This window comes from Microtus oregoni, unplaced genomic scaffold (genome assembly GCF_018167655.1).
Source record: "Microtus oregoni isolate MIOR12 unplaced genomic scaffold, Mior012 000004F_ref0000308, whole genome shotgun sequence".
NCBI classification, from domain to species: Eukaryota; Metazoa; Chordata; class Mammalia; order Rodentia; family Cricetidae; genus Microtus; species Microtus oregoni.
Window position 1 is genome coordinate 40,353,610 of NW_024543063.1, and position 16,982 is coordinate 40,370,591.

The 16,982-nt window shown below is 39.8% G+C and overlaps 1 pseudogene; it reads right to left on the reverse strand.

Moving 5' to 3' along the window:
* Positions 1-11,111: 11,111 nt before the first annotated feature.
* On the reverse strand, positions 11,112-16,731 carry LOC121447328 (annotated as a pseudogene).
* Between the last annotated feature and the right edge of the window lie 251 nt (positions 16,732-16,982).

Sequence of the window (16,982 nt, forward strand, 5' to 3'; positions counted from 1 at the left end):
ATAAGGAGACTGGAGGAAGTCTCTGCTCATGATCATTGAGATGAAGGACCAGGGAAAGTCCCTGTGGAGTGGACCATCTCACGTCAACCATCACAGGCCTTTGCTCTTCAGATCTTCAGAGAGGATATGGCAAGGTGGAGCATGGCCTCTCTGCCTTTTTCAAAATCTCATGGGGTGAAGGAGAGTAGGGGAAGAAAATTGACGAAAATGAAATACGCACGGAAATCTCCCAGGAAAATCCATTATTTTACAAGCTAAAACAAAAATAAGATATTAAAAAAATCCTACGGGAATGAATCTCAATTGAAATAAGACAAATATATCTGTAACCTTTGGAATAAAGGGAATTTGCAGGATGTAGTCCTCAGTTGACTCTGGAAAGAGCAAAATAGCAGAGTCAAATGCTGGTTGTCAGAACAGAACTCATTGGCAGGGAACAAAGCATTTTCTCAGTGAAGTGCTTTAGGTAATAGAATAGTCTCAGTGATGCTCTGTGTATGGAATCAGTGGGTATCAGCTCCAGGAACACCCGAATCTGATTATTCTACATACCCTCATGAAAGAAACTAACCTGAATGGGAGTATGCGTGTAAGTTCTACTCACTGTCTCTAGTCGTTAAAGAAATCTCTTGGTTTCCATGGTGGCCTGTGGGCTACATACAGAAGCAGTTTCTAGGAATTCCGAGTTACTGTTGTGGTTAGGTGAGCAATAAAATTCAGTTCCCAGCCTACCCTACCTCGAATGCTGACAGTGGATGTACCTTCTCGGCATCAGTCACTGTCCTCCAGCATGAGGCCTTGTTGGTGGTAAAGGCTCTAGGAAATCAGGTCTAAATTCAATGTTGGTAGTCTTTCCTTTCTTGGGATAAATATACATACATTATGTATGTGTGTCATTTTGTGTGTGTATGATATATATATATATATAATTATATATTATAATTATATATATATATTGCAGAAAGGCTAAAGAATACAGTGAAGATATTATGCAAGCTGAGAGCACAGTCTTTGTTGACTAACATCTATTTTATTTTCTCTCTGTGTCTCTTTCTCTCTCACTTCTCTTTCATTTCCTGTATTGTCAACAACAGATCACTCGTACGACCCATTTCCTCACTGAGAACAAGCACCACTTACAAAAGGGTGTTTTCCAGGCTGCTGACACGGGATGATGGGAAGGTGTGTGGTCTTAGAGCACCATGCTTCCTTTGTTCTACAGTTGCTGCATCAGTTCATCCTTTCCTGCTGTTCTTGGAGATCTTTCACTTTCTTTTCCTTGTTTGCAGTGAGGGACAGGAGGTGGGCAAGGCTGATGTTGGATGGTTTCCAAGAAACAGGGATTTCTGGGAGTGCAAATGTTCTTTATGGCCTGCTGCGATGGTTTCTGAACAAAGAAATAGGAATAAATAGCTCTTATAATGTATTCTATATGTCGGTTGGATTTACCCCCAGCATCTTTAAGATCCATTTTCATTATCCTTTATAAATAAAAAGATGGGGTGGAAGTGACACCTTGGACATTTGAAATGGCAGATAAAAGACATCTTTGTATGTCATCTACTATCATCTATAGACTTTGTGAACAAACCCTGCCTGTTGGTTATTGCTTCGTTTCTGTACATGAAGTGAGTCTTTGTTAGCAATTGATGCCAAAAATACTGCTTTATTTAAAACGGGACCCAAATCAAAAGTTGTATTTTTGTTGAAAGACACATCAAAGATCCATTGTTCAGGATCACACTAAAGCAGCTCACTGCAAGGCTGTGCTCCATAAGGAGCAAGAATTTGTGACCGTTATTTTTTTTTCATACTCCTATAAGTTGCTGAATAATTTGTAAATGGCTACCGTGGGCAACCACTGACTGTAGATACAAATCTGTATTGGGTTCAAAGGTGTGTGCCAGTTTTCTTTACTAAGCTCCTGATGGCTTTGATTTAAATGTACATTTCTAAGTGTGACAGTCATAAAAGAAAGAGGGAAGGAAGGGGATGGGAAGAGAAAACAGCATCACAAAGACGATATCAAGGGAATCTGTTTCAGATACCATATGAGTCATGGTTCGGGGGGCAGTGCCCTTGCATATAGACAGGGAGTGGGTCTCTTATAGTGTGCCTTCCCCATTTCTGGGATCTCTAAGCATTCAGGGTGATTTAAAAGAAGTTGTTCAACTAAAACAGCATCAAGAATAAAGCTTCAATGTCCTTTGTTTATGGCTAGAAACCAAATATGAGTGAGTACATCCCATGCTCCTCTTTTTGGGTCTGGCTTACCTCACTCAGGATAGTGTTTTCTATTTCCATCCATTTGCATGCAAAATTCAAGAAGCTCTTGTTTTTTACTGCTGAGTAGTACTCTAATATGTATATATTCCATACTTTCTTCATCCATTCTTCCATTGAAGGGCATCTAGGTTGTTTCCAGGTTCTGGCTATTACATTGAGCCTATAATTAGTGATCCTAGAGAAGCTAAATAAGGAGAACCCAAAGAAAAACATATAGGCATCCTCCTGAATATTAACCTTCATCAGGCGATGAAAGGAGACAGAGACAGAGACCCACATTGGAGTACCGGACATAAACCTCAAGGTCCAAATCAGGAGCAGAAGGAGAGAGAGCATGAGCAAGGAACTCAGGACCACAAGGGGTGCACCCACACACTGAGACAATGGGGATGTTCTATCGGGAACTCACCAAGGCCAGCTGGCCTGGGTCTGTAAAAGCCTGGGATAAAACCGGACTCTCTGAACATAGAGGACAATGAGGACTACTGAGAACTCAAGAACAATGGCAATGGATTTCTGATCCTACTGCACGTACTGGCTTTGTGGGAGCCTAGGCAGTTTGGATGCTCACCTTACTAGACCTGGATGGAGGTGGGGGTTCCTTGGACTTCCCACAGGGCAGGGAACCCTGAGTGCTTTTCGGGCTGAGGAGGTGGGGGGGACTTAATTGGGGGAGGGGGAGGGAAATGGGAGGCGGTGGAGGGGAAGAGACAGAAATCTTTAATAAATAAATAAATTAAAAAAATAAATAAATGTTATCACTATTGCTGGGAGGTGGTGGCACACACCTTTAATTCCAGCATTCAGGAGGCAGAGACAGGTAGATCTCTGTGAATTTTGGGCCAGCCTCATCTACAGAGCAAGTCTCAGGACAGCCAGGGTAGTTACACAGAGAAAGCCTATTTCAAAATCATTACCGCTTTTTAAAACTTCCGAGTTTGTAGTATGTGTGTTGTAAATCACCTGTACAAAGACAAGAGAGGTTACTTGAAAAATCATTCTTGAATTTTTCTTGTGGATATGGTACAAATTAAAAATAACTCTTTAGTTCATTCCTTTTCAACTAATAACTTTCTGACATTCATGCTGAAATGGGACCCAAACAGAACATTAGACACAGAAATGTAAGTTAGCCATAAAAGAGCACTTTAAAATTCATTATTTCTTGACTATTTCATGTATGTACATGATGCATTCTGGCCTCATATTTATCCTCCTCATCCTTTTTGATCCCTCTTCTGTGGAAGTCCCATTGCACTTTCATGCTCTCTTGTTTCTGGTTTTGATCCTGAGTTTAAGCAGGGTTGGTTCATGTGAGCATGGGTGTGGCGTTATCCCTTGGAGTATGGGAAATTCACCAGCAGCTGCACTACTGAAAACAATGCCTCTCCCTTCTTCCATCTCTGATAACTAACACTTTCCTGGGAATGGGTAGAGTTCTAAGATCTTCCAGACTACAGATAATGTTTCACAGGCCTCTTCCCATCACCCAACTCTTACATTCTTTCCCTCCCTTCTCCTGCTGTGATCCCTCAATAGTTGTCCTATTTAGGGTGGAACATTCAATGATTATTAATTCTCTATATCATGAGGTGCCATGGGTATCTGAAGTCACTGCTACTTATTACAAAAAGAAGTGTCTCTGATCAAGGCCAAGAGCAGCGTGTAGAAGGGTCTAAAACATAACTTTTTAGAAAGAAATTTGATAACATATGCAATCAGCAACATAACACCAGTATGTTTCCCTTAGGGCCTATACCTTCCCCCAGCAATGGACTTTTGATCCAGTTTTCAGTACCAGAATTAAAGTCCCTCCTGTGGAGCAGGCTTCAATTTCAACCAGAAAGTGCTTTGTTACTGCCATAATTATACAGGGTGCATCTTAACTGGCAGGCTGGTATTGTAGGGAGCAAAGTCCATCTCTCAGTAAGAGTGTGCGTGCCTCTTCTTGTCAGTGGTGACCTAGCACCTCTGTAGGAAAGCTCATAAGCAAGGAGCAAGATTCCAATCCAGTTCAAGTTTAGGTTTCTCTATGTCCTTCAACCAAGGTGTGTGCTGTCTTCCTCAGTAGGGTTCCTCCATCTAGATCCAGTGAGCAGTCCAGAGAGCAATGTCAGCAGCCTGTGTTGTTTGCGGGCTGCTGAAAATTTCATCACCAACATCTTAGAGCGGCATATATCACTGGGCTTTGGGATTTTTGTTTGATCACTCAAGGATTCTGGAAATAACTTTATCCATGCAGGTAGGGCATCTCCATTTCAACTCCTTCTTAATACAAAGTAGTAAGCTTCCATATAGTGTTGACATTCAGCATTTGTTTTTGCTAGCCACCCTCTGTCTTCTATTTTTCTCCCCTCATCTTTCTCCCAACCCCCTGTTTAAGTCTTGCCACTTGCATTATTTACCCCCTCTACTTTCATATCACATGCACACAGCTAACTAACCCCACTCCCTCCCCTTCAGGCCTCTTACCCAACACCAGGGCCCCTTTCTGACTTCTTGGTCTCTACAGAATGGGACCTGAAGTATTCTGGATTTCAGCTTTCTTTTTTTTCCTTTTTTAAAATTTCAGATACTTGCATATATATGAGATGTCTTAAGGATGTGGCCCATGTCTAAACATGAAGTTCATTTATATTTCACCTACAACTGATGAAAACATCCTGAAGGTAATTGTATGATATTTTTAGTGCTCCTGTTTTGACTGCAATGTGCCACCTGCTATGTGAAGTCAGGTGTGGAATCTTCCACTTGCCGTGTTAAGTGGGGACTCAGGGTGTTTCCAGAATTGGAGCAGTTAAGAGTTCTTACTTTCAAGTAAGCAAAATGATTTATCTTTACAATGGAACAGTGGGTTCTAGGTAACAAATTAAAGAATCTGGTTGCCTCTGAACATATACTTACGGATTGTATGCCGTGAGGGAAGATCTCATATGTTGAACAAGAAAGTAGGATAAAACCATTTTCCTAGCGAGACACAGTCCCTGCACACAGCAACAGCAGAATCTGTCCCTGCTTCCTGGGGCACTCACACTGAAATCATCCTGCATCCCACTCACACGAGAGAGCCATTCCTTATTCGCCCTACTCGATGGAAAGAGATGATGATCACCCAGGTGACAGCAAGCATGACTAATACTTCACAGTTTATTGAAGGAGGGCAACAAGCTAGCATCTCTTCACACTTAGCAGACATTCCAAAGCAAGGAGAAGATGAACAACACTTCATAGAAAAATGAGGTTTTGGGCATCATGTCCCAATTGGTGGCTATTGGCATGGAGAAAAATTGGAACCTCATATCGATCGGATAGGGGAGCATCTTTTTTTTTTTTTAATTGGATCAGGTAAGGCTTTCTCACATTAGTACTAAGTCACAAGCAAGGTCAAGAGTTCGAGAAGCTGTCAATTACAAATTGAGCTCAGGTTATTTTGGGCAATTGCTAATGAGACCATTGTTTGGATGCCTGAAAGGTGGCTGTGTGAGGGATTGGTTGCTACCGCGCATTGTGGCTGAGAGTTAGTAACAGTGTAGATCATGCTACAGAAAGAGGCTCCAACAGTTCTTCTTTCACGTGTAATCAGGATGTTGTCCATTATGTTGTAGATTCATTCAGTCTCTCCACCCTGAGCACAGCCAAGAGGCCAGGAAAACAAGAGTACTGCATTTAAGTGATATGCAGATGAAATATACCAAACGCTGAACACAAGCCATCCCTTTTAGACTTACTTATTTTTTCACGTGTATTAATATTTTTACCTGCATATACATCTATGCACCATATGCATGTCGGGTGCCTGCAGAGACCAGAAAGGGTGTTGGGTCCGTTGGAACAGGAATTACAGATGCTCATGAGTCACTGGGAACCTTACCCAGGTTCTCTGAAAGAGCAGCAAGTGCTCTTAACTGCTTCACCATCTCTCAAGCTCGTAATTTGTTCATAATTATGGTTTTTCTGAAGACACTGATGTATTCTAGATTTTTGGTTTCTTTAAAATGAGTTTTAGGAGAAAATACTTTTGATAATAACTTTAAGCAAAAAGGAAGATGTGAGTGAGATTGTAGAGTGGTAAAATATGATTAGAAGATTGCTAGGGATAAATGCCATCCTTAATATCATAATAGCCATATGACTGACAAGCTAAAGGACTACTCAATCTATAAAAGAAAGCATTTATGTTATAGAGTGATATGTGTTGACAGCAAGCTGCATCATATTCATGTACTTAAAACCTTTAACTCATATATTGTTACCGTTTTTTTTTTCCTTTCTTGATTGTAGAAGCCATTCTGACTTCAGTGTTGAATGGTCATAAAGACAGAAATGAGCAGAATGATAGAATGATTTTAATCTCAGTGGGGGTGTGCTGGGGTGCGGTGTCCCTGAATAGTGTTTCAATGCTTCAGTCTAGCAGGTAATGAGTTAAATGCATACAAGGATCTTATTCAAAAGCTGTGCAAATATCTGGGCATCTGTTTGCATGGTTCTATGGTTTCCTCTCACTTGTTACAGTCCCTCTTACTTTCTTCTGAGAGGGAGAGAGAGAGGGAGAGAAAGAGAGAGAGAGAGAGAGAGAGAGAGAGAGAGAGAGGGAGAGAGAGAAGCTACTCACAGAGTTCAGAAGAGAAGTCAATGGATCCCTTGAAGATGGAATTACAGGTAGTTGTGAGCTCCCAATGTGGGTTCTGGGAAACAAATTCATGTTTTCTGGAAGTGTAACAAGGGCTCCTAATCACTGAATCATCTATCCTTCCCCTAAAATTGAAGTTAAAGGAACCTATTATAAATCTGAATTACCTGCAAATGGATCCTCTTCTGTCTGTAGATGCAGAATTACACATAGCAGGGCAATAAATGTCAACAAAGTTCTTATCTACTAGGAACACTTAATGATTTTTATGGAACTATTCAAAAGTGTATTTAGGGGCAATGACATATTGTCTGCCATCTTTCAAAATTCCAAACTGTGCAAACATTCTTTGTGAGTGTATGTATGTATATATGTATATATATATGAATGTATATATCACATATATATGAATATATATGTACGTTTCCTTAAAGATGCAATTATCTAATACAACAATCTGAAGATCTATCACTTGATGGACTTCTATTCATTGCATTATGGATCTTTCCCACTCATTATTTAAAAAAAAGAAATGTGATCAATGTAACTTGCAGTTATAAATAATGTTTAGTATAAGAATAAATACATTTTAGGAAAAATTCTATTTCTAAGACACAATAGCGTGGTCTATTGGAAGCAGTTTAAACTATATTATAGTCCTGTGGCTTTAGTCACAAAATTACCTATAAAACAAAGCAGTACTTGTTCTATTGTACTTTTAATTTTGGGTAAATGAGTCTCTATACTTTTGATAATTACTTTTTATCTCTACTGGCAACCAAATCAGAATACTTTATTTGATGTGGAAGCAAAAACAAAGACGCTTGGTAGGGGTGTTAGTGGCTAAACGATACTATTCTGTGATCCCGCAGCATCTGTATGGAAAATGAAATATCCGAGAGAGGGGAAAGAATAACTAGAAGAGAGAGAGGCAGAAGCAGGGCTCCAACAAAGACTAGACTCACAATTTTCTCCTTGTCTTCCAACACAGCGCTTGTCACCAAGCAAGCACAGAACCATGCTGAGTAGGGGCGTGACCAGCGGGAGACTGCATTTCGAGCGATCAAGGAGAACTATAAATGAATCTGAATATTCTCAATCAGCCAGATGGCTGCCAGATGAGTCCCTCTCCCTTCACACTCTGCCATGATGACTCTCAGGCAGATAATCCTTTGAAATCTTTAAATTTATTTTAGGATCCGAGAGCCATTGTTTTGAATATTGCCGGTTATGGTAACTCTTTTTGTTCTTCCTAAAATGGAAAACTTGATGCATTATGAGAAGCTAAAAGTCACCTAGAGTCTGGGGGAAAGAAAAAATTGTGCTTTATTAACTCTACATTAGAATTATTAAAGCCAGGAACCATTTCTAAACTGAATAGAATTAGGTAGGAAAAGCACAAAAGATATATTAATTAGCAGCGTTAGGGGCTCTAGTGGCCTTCAAGTAGAACATTTTTGCTTATTTTCTATTTACTTCTTTATTTCTTGTTTTTCTTGTGCTCAGGATGAAATCCAGGGTTTCATAAATACTGGACAAGCTTCCTGGCCCCGAACTGTACCCAGCTCTTATGAATGCCCCTGAAATACTGTCATTTCTTAGTTCTCTACACAAGGGATAGAAGAACTACTATCACAGGAATGACCATGTTATAACACACAGTGTACAGATTCAGTGCCACCTCTATTAAAATATCAATGGCATTTCCCACAAGAGTAGGGAAGATAGTCCTGCACTGAATTGATATGAAAGCATAAAGAATTGTATGGCCTGAACAATCTGAGAAACTATCAAAGCCAGATGTGTCATAGTTCCACCACATATATGACATGAATAACTATTAATGATATTAATAAAAAGAATGCAAACTATTACAACTGAGCTCTACTAGGCATCTTTAATCAGGAAGAAGAGATTGTGAAAGGGGAATTAACATCACTAATAACAAAGCAGACCAGAAAGCTATGCTAAGCAAAAGATCAAAAGCAGAGACCAATGGAAAGGAAGAGAAGACCTTGAAGAAACCCATGCATCTATACCCAAATGTTATTTCAGATAGGCACCATCAGCATATACTGTGGCAAGAATAGCATCTTTAAAGCAACTGATGTTGAAGAAAACAGATATTCACATGCAGGATACTGGAACCACTTCTCTCTATCACCATAAAAGTAGTCAACTTAAAGTGGATCTAATTCATCTTAGACATAAGATGTGAATTTGTAAACTGACTGGGAAAAGCATGAGGAAGGTGCTTCAATGCTTTCTGTTCCTAGGGTTTAACCTGGGACCTTGGCCATGCAAAGTCAGTGATCTGCTACACACAGTCATGGAAATATTTTAATCCATGTGGTAAGTACTGATATTTATTTTTTGACTCCAGATGCAGAAGCAGCAGAAGTAAGAGTAGATACACTGGATTCTGGTAAATCAAGAAGCTTGTGCACAACAGAGGAGGAAAAGGGAATTTATGGAAGAAATGACCAGTGGAATGGGAGAAAAATCCTTATAAATTCATGAGAGATTAATAGTCAAACTATAAGGAACTTGAAAATGCCAACAAAAACAAAAGCAAAACAATGGTTATCGATTCTACATACAGCAAGTGAAGGATACATGAGCCTCCTCAAAAGCAGATCTATGCACGATCAATAAATGCAAGAGGATGTTCACATTACTAATTATTAGAGAAATGCAAATCAAAATTTCACTGATATGTCGTCAAATCCCAGATATATATATATATATATATATATATATATATATATGTTTGCCCACAAAAATGTTCATTACTGGTGAGGATACAGAGCAGGGGAACTCTCATACATTGTGGAGAATTTGAATTTGTATAGACATTTGAGAAGTCAACAGGAAGTCTACTTAAAACCAAAAACCAATCATGGAACTACCACATCATGGAGTTGTTCTCAATCTACCCATTTCTCTCCCTCCCTCTCACTGTGTGCGTGCAGAGAGTATATTTAAAAACAGTTGTATTCTTTTTTTTTTAAGATTAGAGGTTCAACTAACCTGGTCTCATATGAGCTCATAGAAACTGAACCAACAGTCAGGGAGCCTACATTGACTGACTTAGACCCTCTACATATATGCGACAGTTGAGTAGTTTGGTCTTCTTGCAGGACTCCTAGCAGTGGCAGCAGGGACTGTCTCTGACTCTGTTGCTTGGTTTTGAGACCTCTTCCTCCTGCCAGGTTGCCTTATCTGGCCTTAATAGAAGATGAGGTGTCTAGTCTCACTGCAAATTGATATACCACGGCTGGCTGATATTCCTGGGAGGCTGGCCCATATCTGAAAGAAACAGAGCATTCGAAGTGGGGGAGGGAGGCAGGAGGGGGAACTGGAATGAGAGGAAGGAGGGGAAACCTTGGTTGGGATGTAAAAACAAACAACCCCCCCCCAAAACAGCAATAAGCCCCACAAACAAACAAACAAAAAAGAATTAAATATTTATAGAGAAATAATGGACATTTAAGAGGAGATATATAGTGTAAGTAGCAAGAGAAACAATAGACTTTTAAGAAGAGATATATAGTATATATTAATCAACCCAGTGATCACTATACAAATATTCCTGCATCCCATACATGAGTAGAGTCAAAAGGACTAAATTGATTTTAAATACAATATAAGAAAAAACATATTTCTTTGTTATATTCTTCAGTGTTGTGATGGCTACTCATGGTAGTCAAATTGATTACATCTGGGACTAAATGAAATCTAGCTAGCTGGGTACACTTGTGAGAGATTATTTTTATTATTATTATTGTTATTATTTAAGACTCTTATTTAACAGGTGCTTGCAGTTTGTTGACTTTTTTAAAAATCAAGTTGTAAACTTTTATTACAAATTAAAGATGAAGTTCCTAAAAATCTTAACTTGAACAGATATGAAACAATTTAAAAACCATTAAAGGTGTATTGAGAAAAATCAGATTTTTAAAAAAACAACAACGTTTGTCATTACCGAAAAAGAGACATCTTTAGGTAAAAATAATAAAAACCCCACGCTGCATAGATAATGTAGATAGTTCTAGTATATCTGGTCAACAGAAAAAAACAAACACTTAAGGTCTTCAGCTCCAATCTTCGTTCATTTCTTATTACTGGACTTTCATATTCATTTCTTCTTGTTGGATGATCAAACTGGATGATAGTAGAGACGGTAATCCGGCATTTACTCAGCCAAATTTTCAGTTGGTGGATCTGCTGCTTTTGTCTCTTTGCCATCTTGGGTTTAGGGTTCTCAGGGTGTCGGTACTGATAATTGAAGTTGCAGTGTTACTGACGTTGAGGTTGCTGTTGACCTTGGGTCTCGTCTCCTTGGTTTCCTCGTCCTCTTTATTGTGATCTTCTCTAGGCTGTCTTTAGCAAGGAGGACTGCTGTGGAATCATGGTCTGTAACCCTGATACATATCTGTCTTACTGATCTACCTTGCCCTCCTGCACCCTGGTTGTCAGCACCTTCTGTCAGTTCTTCTTGCACAGGTTGGAATACTGTGGTAGAGGTCCCTAGGGTCTCCTCAAGTGGTAAGATGGTACCTTGTCTGCGATAGGGCCAGCATTGTTGGGCTTGCCTTCAGGAGTGCTTTCCAATCCCTTCTTCTTTTCCCCACTCTCATTATTCTGGTAATTGCTTGGAGAACCTCAACAGCTGGATAGCATCTACAATGGTTACGGTCTGCTGCGTATTTACTGCCTTGAACTAGAACTCCACCAGGGCCTGTAGCATTTGTTGCTTCCATACCTTTTTCTCCTTCAATACCATCAAACTCTCCATCTCTCCATCTTTCCATCTCTTACACTGCGGACGTACTACTTGGGGTTATTCTTCCTTAGGGCAGTCAGGTATACAAATACATCTTCCTTGGTGTCATTCCTGTTGATGAAACCATATCTGTTTATTACACTGAACCATTTTACTGTTCCTGAAGCTTCCTCTTGATGACCTTCCTGGGCCTGCCAGTGGGCGCCATGGATGTGAGGCCACCCAGGCAGCCACTACTCAATGCCAGGCTTGGTGACAGCAGTTCTGAGGGCAGTGGGCAGCTGCTGGGTCTCTGGCCTCACTGCTCATGGTCGTTTGTGGGGGACGGTGGTTAAGGCAGGCTCCTCTCAGGGTGTGATGTTCAATAGGCCAGCAGCAGCGGTGGGACTTTCAAGGCTCTCTGGGTTCTGCTCTTTGCTCCTGCTACTGTTGGAACTAAGAAGTTATTTTTCAATTAAATCACTTGAAGTGGGAAGACTCACTTTTATTTTCTTTCCCTTTTATCCATATATCTTTACTTGTAAATGTTCATCAAGTGGTCTGGTTCAAGGCCTCTGGTTTCTGCTACATTATTGACGCTGGGCCCCCATTGGAACTCCTCTTGGTTACCCTGCTATTGCCGTATGTATAGGAAACCCTGTACTTTTAGGTCTGCAGGACCTGTCCCTTCATGTGCTGCAGCAGATCACAGATGGGGTGGATGTTTGGGCCACCTGATATTTACATGGTTTCTAGGCATCTGAGTTCTCGTCCTGTCCTCACACTTAAGTGATAAGCCCTTTACCCACTGAGCCATCTCTCCAACTTCTGTCATATTTTTAATCTTTAAGTATGCATATCGCCAAATACATAGCTAGACATATTATCTATCTAATATATTTGTTAAATGCCGATATCAATTATCTGGTTTATATCTGAATTATTTTATGACAGTTTATCAAGTCATCTATGAATAATCATTTCCCAAAGTTGCCCCACAGTACTAGTTAGGATATTCAGAGATGTCAGAGATGAGGCTGAAGGTTATAGCAGGCACCTGTGCTTTCTGACCTCTGGGAAATATTTCACTGTTTCACAGGGGAATGTGAGGTTTCTTAACGATTTTTAATAGATGCTCTCCATCGGACTAATGAAGTTCTATTTTATTGCAGCTTTGCTAAAAAAATTTTTCATTAAGGCTCAATTTCATAAATTGCTTTTTCTGCATCAGTGGTATGATGATTTTATTATTTTCTTCATTATTTTGTTAATGTGATTAATTAAATTGATTTGTTCCCTCTTTGGAGGAGATATTATGAAGTATAATGTGTGTACAGAAAAGAGCACAAACCTTAAATACACAGCCCAGTGAATCCTGACAAACAGATGTAGGGTGATTGATGGGCAGTCAGATGAAGACGCAGAATGCCCAGTGGGTGCTCCTCCCATTGTAGAGACTAAGTCATCAGAACCTCAACTTCTTGTAGCACTCATGAGTTTTTCCAGATTTGGGAAAGGGGCCATCTGGCTTCCCTCATTCAACAGTATGTTTGTGTAATTAATCCTAGTTACTGCAAACAGTATGCATTTGTATTGTGGTTGATTCTCATTTTGGGACAGATTTCTCTTAAATGAATATGCGACAGTTTATTTGCTCATTCTGCGGCTTGCGCGTGTTTTGGGCTTATTTATTTTGGGCTGTGCTAATTAGTTCTCTTGAAGACACACATGCATGTACCGCTAGGAGGGGCGCCTCTGAATCAGAGGCTATTATGGGTGTATCCCACTTTCGTAGAGAGTATTTAACAGCTTTCCAAGATGGTTGTACCAGTTAACACTTTCACCAACAGCGTATAAGAGCTCGCTAACAAGCAAGTGTGGGTGTTATTATAGAATAATTCCTTCCTTCCTTCATCCTCCCTCTCTTTCATCCTTCCTACAGAAGTGATAGAGAGCAGAGTTGGCCAGAGGTCAAGTGGAGTGAATATCATTGTTTCTAATTATGTGCATTTTCTTTCATATGAGCATGTAAACTTCAAGACATTGCCAAAAAGACATATTAAAAGAGTAGATAGGAAATGTTGTTATTATTATTTTTTGGTTGTGAATCATAACAACTGCTGTGGTGTAAAGGTGACCCATCTCTCAAGGGTCATGTGTTTGAACACTTGGTTCCTAGTTAGTGGCTTGTAGCTATCCAACTGGAATCTAACTTGGTGAACCAATGGTTTTAGTGCAGTTATTCACAGGAATACGATGAAGGGTTACTTATGGGAGCATGGACGACACAAGGGCAACTGAGTCATCAAAAGCCCACCTCAACATGGGTGATAGCTCATGAAAACTGAAGCCCTGGGGTGCTTTCTATGATTTGGGGGCAGCTCAGCAGGTCTGAGAGTCTTACTTCTCAGCTGATATTTTTAGTTGCTTTGGAAGGGGTGGAGCTTTGGGAGTCTACTTTTAGAGAGTTTCTGAGTTTTTCCTCTTGTTTACTTTCCAAGTCTTAAGGAGGATGGCATGTTTCACCTCAGAGGAAATTGCAACATAACATTTGGTAATACCAACAAGGAAAGTACCTTATATACCGTTCTTTAATTGGTCATTATTGTGGAACAATATTCTATTAATATTTTAGTGTTGTTTTACTTTGTGTTTCTAATGTCTGTCATATTTTTGCCCTGTGTTTTTCATGAAATGGACTCAGCTCTGTGTTGCAGAGTCCTGCTGGCTTTGTTTTCCAGTGGTGTTCTCCATGGCAACTCTTCAGCCTGTTTGAGGCAGTGGTCTCCTTCAAGGGGTCATGGGTTTCAGTACTGAACAGTCTCTACAGATTTTAATATTAGGGAATAGGCCAGGTTCAATTTTAAGAATAGGAAAAACTTCCAAATTCTCATGCATTATTTATATGAAATTATCATCCATCAAAATGGGAGGGCTAAGACTTTAGACTTTAAAATTTAGCAACTGAATATCATAACTAGCATATGATAATACACACAGTGTGAAACATATGAACATGGATAAAAATATCAAGAAGCCACATCTGTGTGTAGTGACAGTTCCATGGAGTCCTAAAGCTTTGCAGTGAGAATAATTCATGAGTGATGTTATTGGTGTATTTAAGCTTAAAAAATGAAACATTGTCATGGGCCATCTCCTTCAAATCCTATTTTTCTTTCTCAGTCTACTGTGTCGTTTAAGTTACATTAAGTGATAATGATGTTATCACTTAATGTAATTTATTATTATTTCCAGTCTAAATGTCCATAGCTGTAAATTTTTATTTTCCATTTATTGTTAAATTATTTTTTGGCCATTTATACATTGCAAAGTGTTATGATTGTTTACTTTTGCCTCATCACCTATCTATCCCTCACTCCTGCCTTTATCCTTCTTTTTACTCAATTAGCCTTGCTTCTGCTATGTGTGTCTACATGCACAAGTGGTCATAGTTTCTGTGCTCATGACTTCAATAGCTTTGCCATATCAAGAAATCAGTGTTAAATAGCATTCATTCCCATCCTCAAACTCGTGTATTCTTTCTACTTCTTTTGAGATGATCCCCAAGCCTTCAAGGGGTAGTTTGAGAAGCCCCCTTTAAGGCTGAGCACTCAACAATCACTTATTCCCAACATATTGACCAGTTCTGAAGCTCTGTTTTAATTGCTGTTCACTGCAAAAAGAAGATTCTCTGACCAAGGCTGAGAATACCAGTGATATATGGGAGGATATGTAAATATTTAGACAACAATTTGACTACTTATCCTTTAACAAAACAACAGTTTTAAATTTGCCCCTAAGGTGATAGATTTTTGATCAGGTTTACGATACCTGACATACATTCTCTGACATGGAGCGGGCTTCAAATTGATCCAGAAAGTGGTTGGTTACCCTGGAACAGCTGTGCCACTATTTCCCCTATATGCGCATCTTGCCTGGCAGGTGGTGACTTTAACATGCAAGTTCCTTAGATGGATAAGATTGTTGATGAGTTTTTGTCCCAGACAAACTGCATAGTACCTCTGTCACTGTGTGTGGAGCCAGCAGGGAGGGAGCTTTCCAGTTTTTTTTTTTCACTCTATCCTGTATGTATCCAGCATTTATGGTGTCTTCATTGATTGGGTCTTTCTGTCTTATTCTGGTGGACAACCAAGAATAATCTTTCTATATTATCTTTCTTGACCCAAGTATAGGACATATTTGCTTAACATCTCACCATCCTACTTGTCTTCATTGAAGAAGGGTACAAAGACAGGTGATACTGGATATTTAAGAGTTAGTTCTAGTAATTGGGGCTCCTTAGAAAGCCACTTGATTTAAAAGTTAAAGCATTTTCCTTCTGTTATCAAATACCTTTTATCACTGTGTAATATTGACATAACCTTTCTAGGGCTGAAGCTGGTAGAATTTACCATGCTTGAATCTGCTGGCCAAGATTGCATTACCATTTAACAGCTTATAGTATGAGCAAAATATGGCAATCTGAGGAAGGTGATTGGCTTCCCAATCATGAAGACTTTGCTTATGCTCCAGTGTCAGAATCTTCTCTGCTTCACTAACAAAGTGAATGTATGGATACAGAAATCAACACCCTGGTAGAGTTACAATCCTGCCGTGGCATGTAGGTGATTGTAACTCTGTTTTAGTTAGGTTTGTTGTTGTTGTTGTATAATTGCTTTGAAGAGACACCATGACCACAACAACGCTTATAAAGAAAACATTACTTAAAGTGCCTTGGTTACATCTTCAGAGGTTCAGTCCATTATCATCATGATGGGGAGCATGACAGCATGCAGGCAGATATGGTGCTGGAATAGTAGCTGATAGTCCTACATCTTGCAGGCAACAGAAAGTTGACTAACAGACACATTGAAAGAAGCTTGAGCAAAAGAATCCCTAAAGCCTGCCCCGCACAGTAACATACTTCCTCCAACACAGTCACACTTTATAATAGTGCTATTCCCTTTGGGGGGCATTTTCTTTCAAATCACCACAAGCTCTCACTATGGGAGCATCAAAAGAGACAGACTTACCTTCCTTTTCTCCCCATCTCCATTGGATCACTCATATCTCAATCATTTTCGCCACTCATCCCATTGTCCCAGTCCCTAACCCCAACAGCATTCTCTGTTGGTCACACAGGCCAGAGAAAGAGGTAGGCTAACTACAGACCTTCACTCTCCCTCTTCTCCAAATTCCATACCCAAGTATCACTTTCATCTCTGTAGCAGACACTTTGTTTCAGCATCTCTCTCCTTTCTGTCCTTATTTCCACTAGAGCAGCTAGATCTTCTCCTCCAA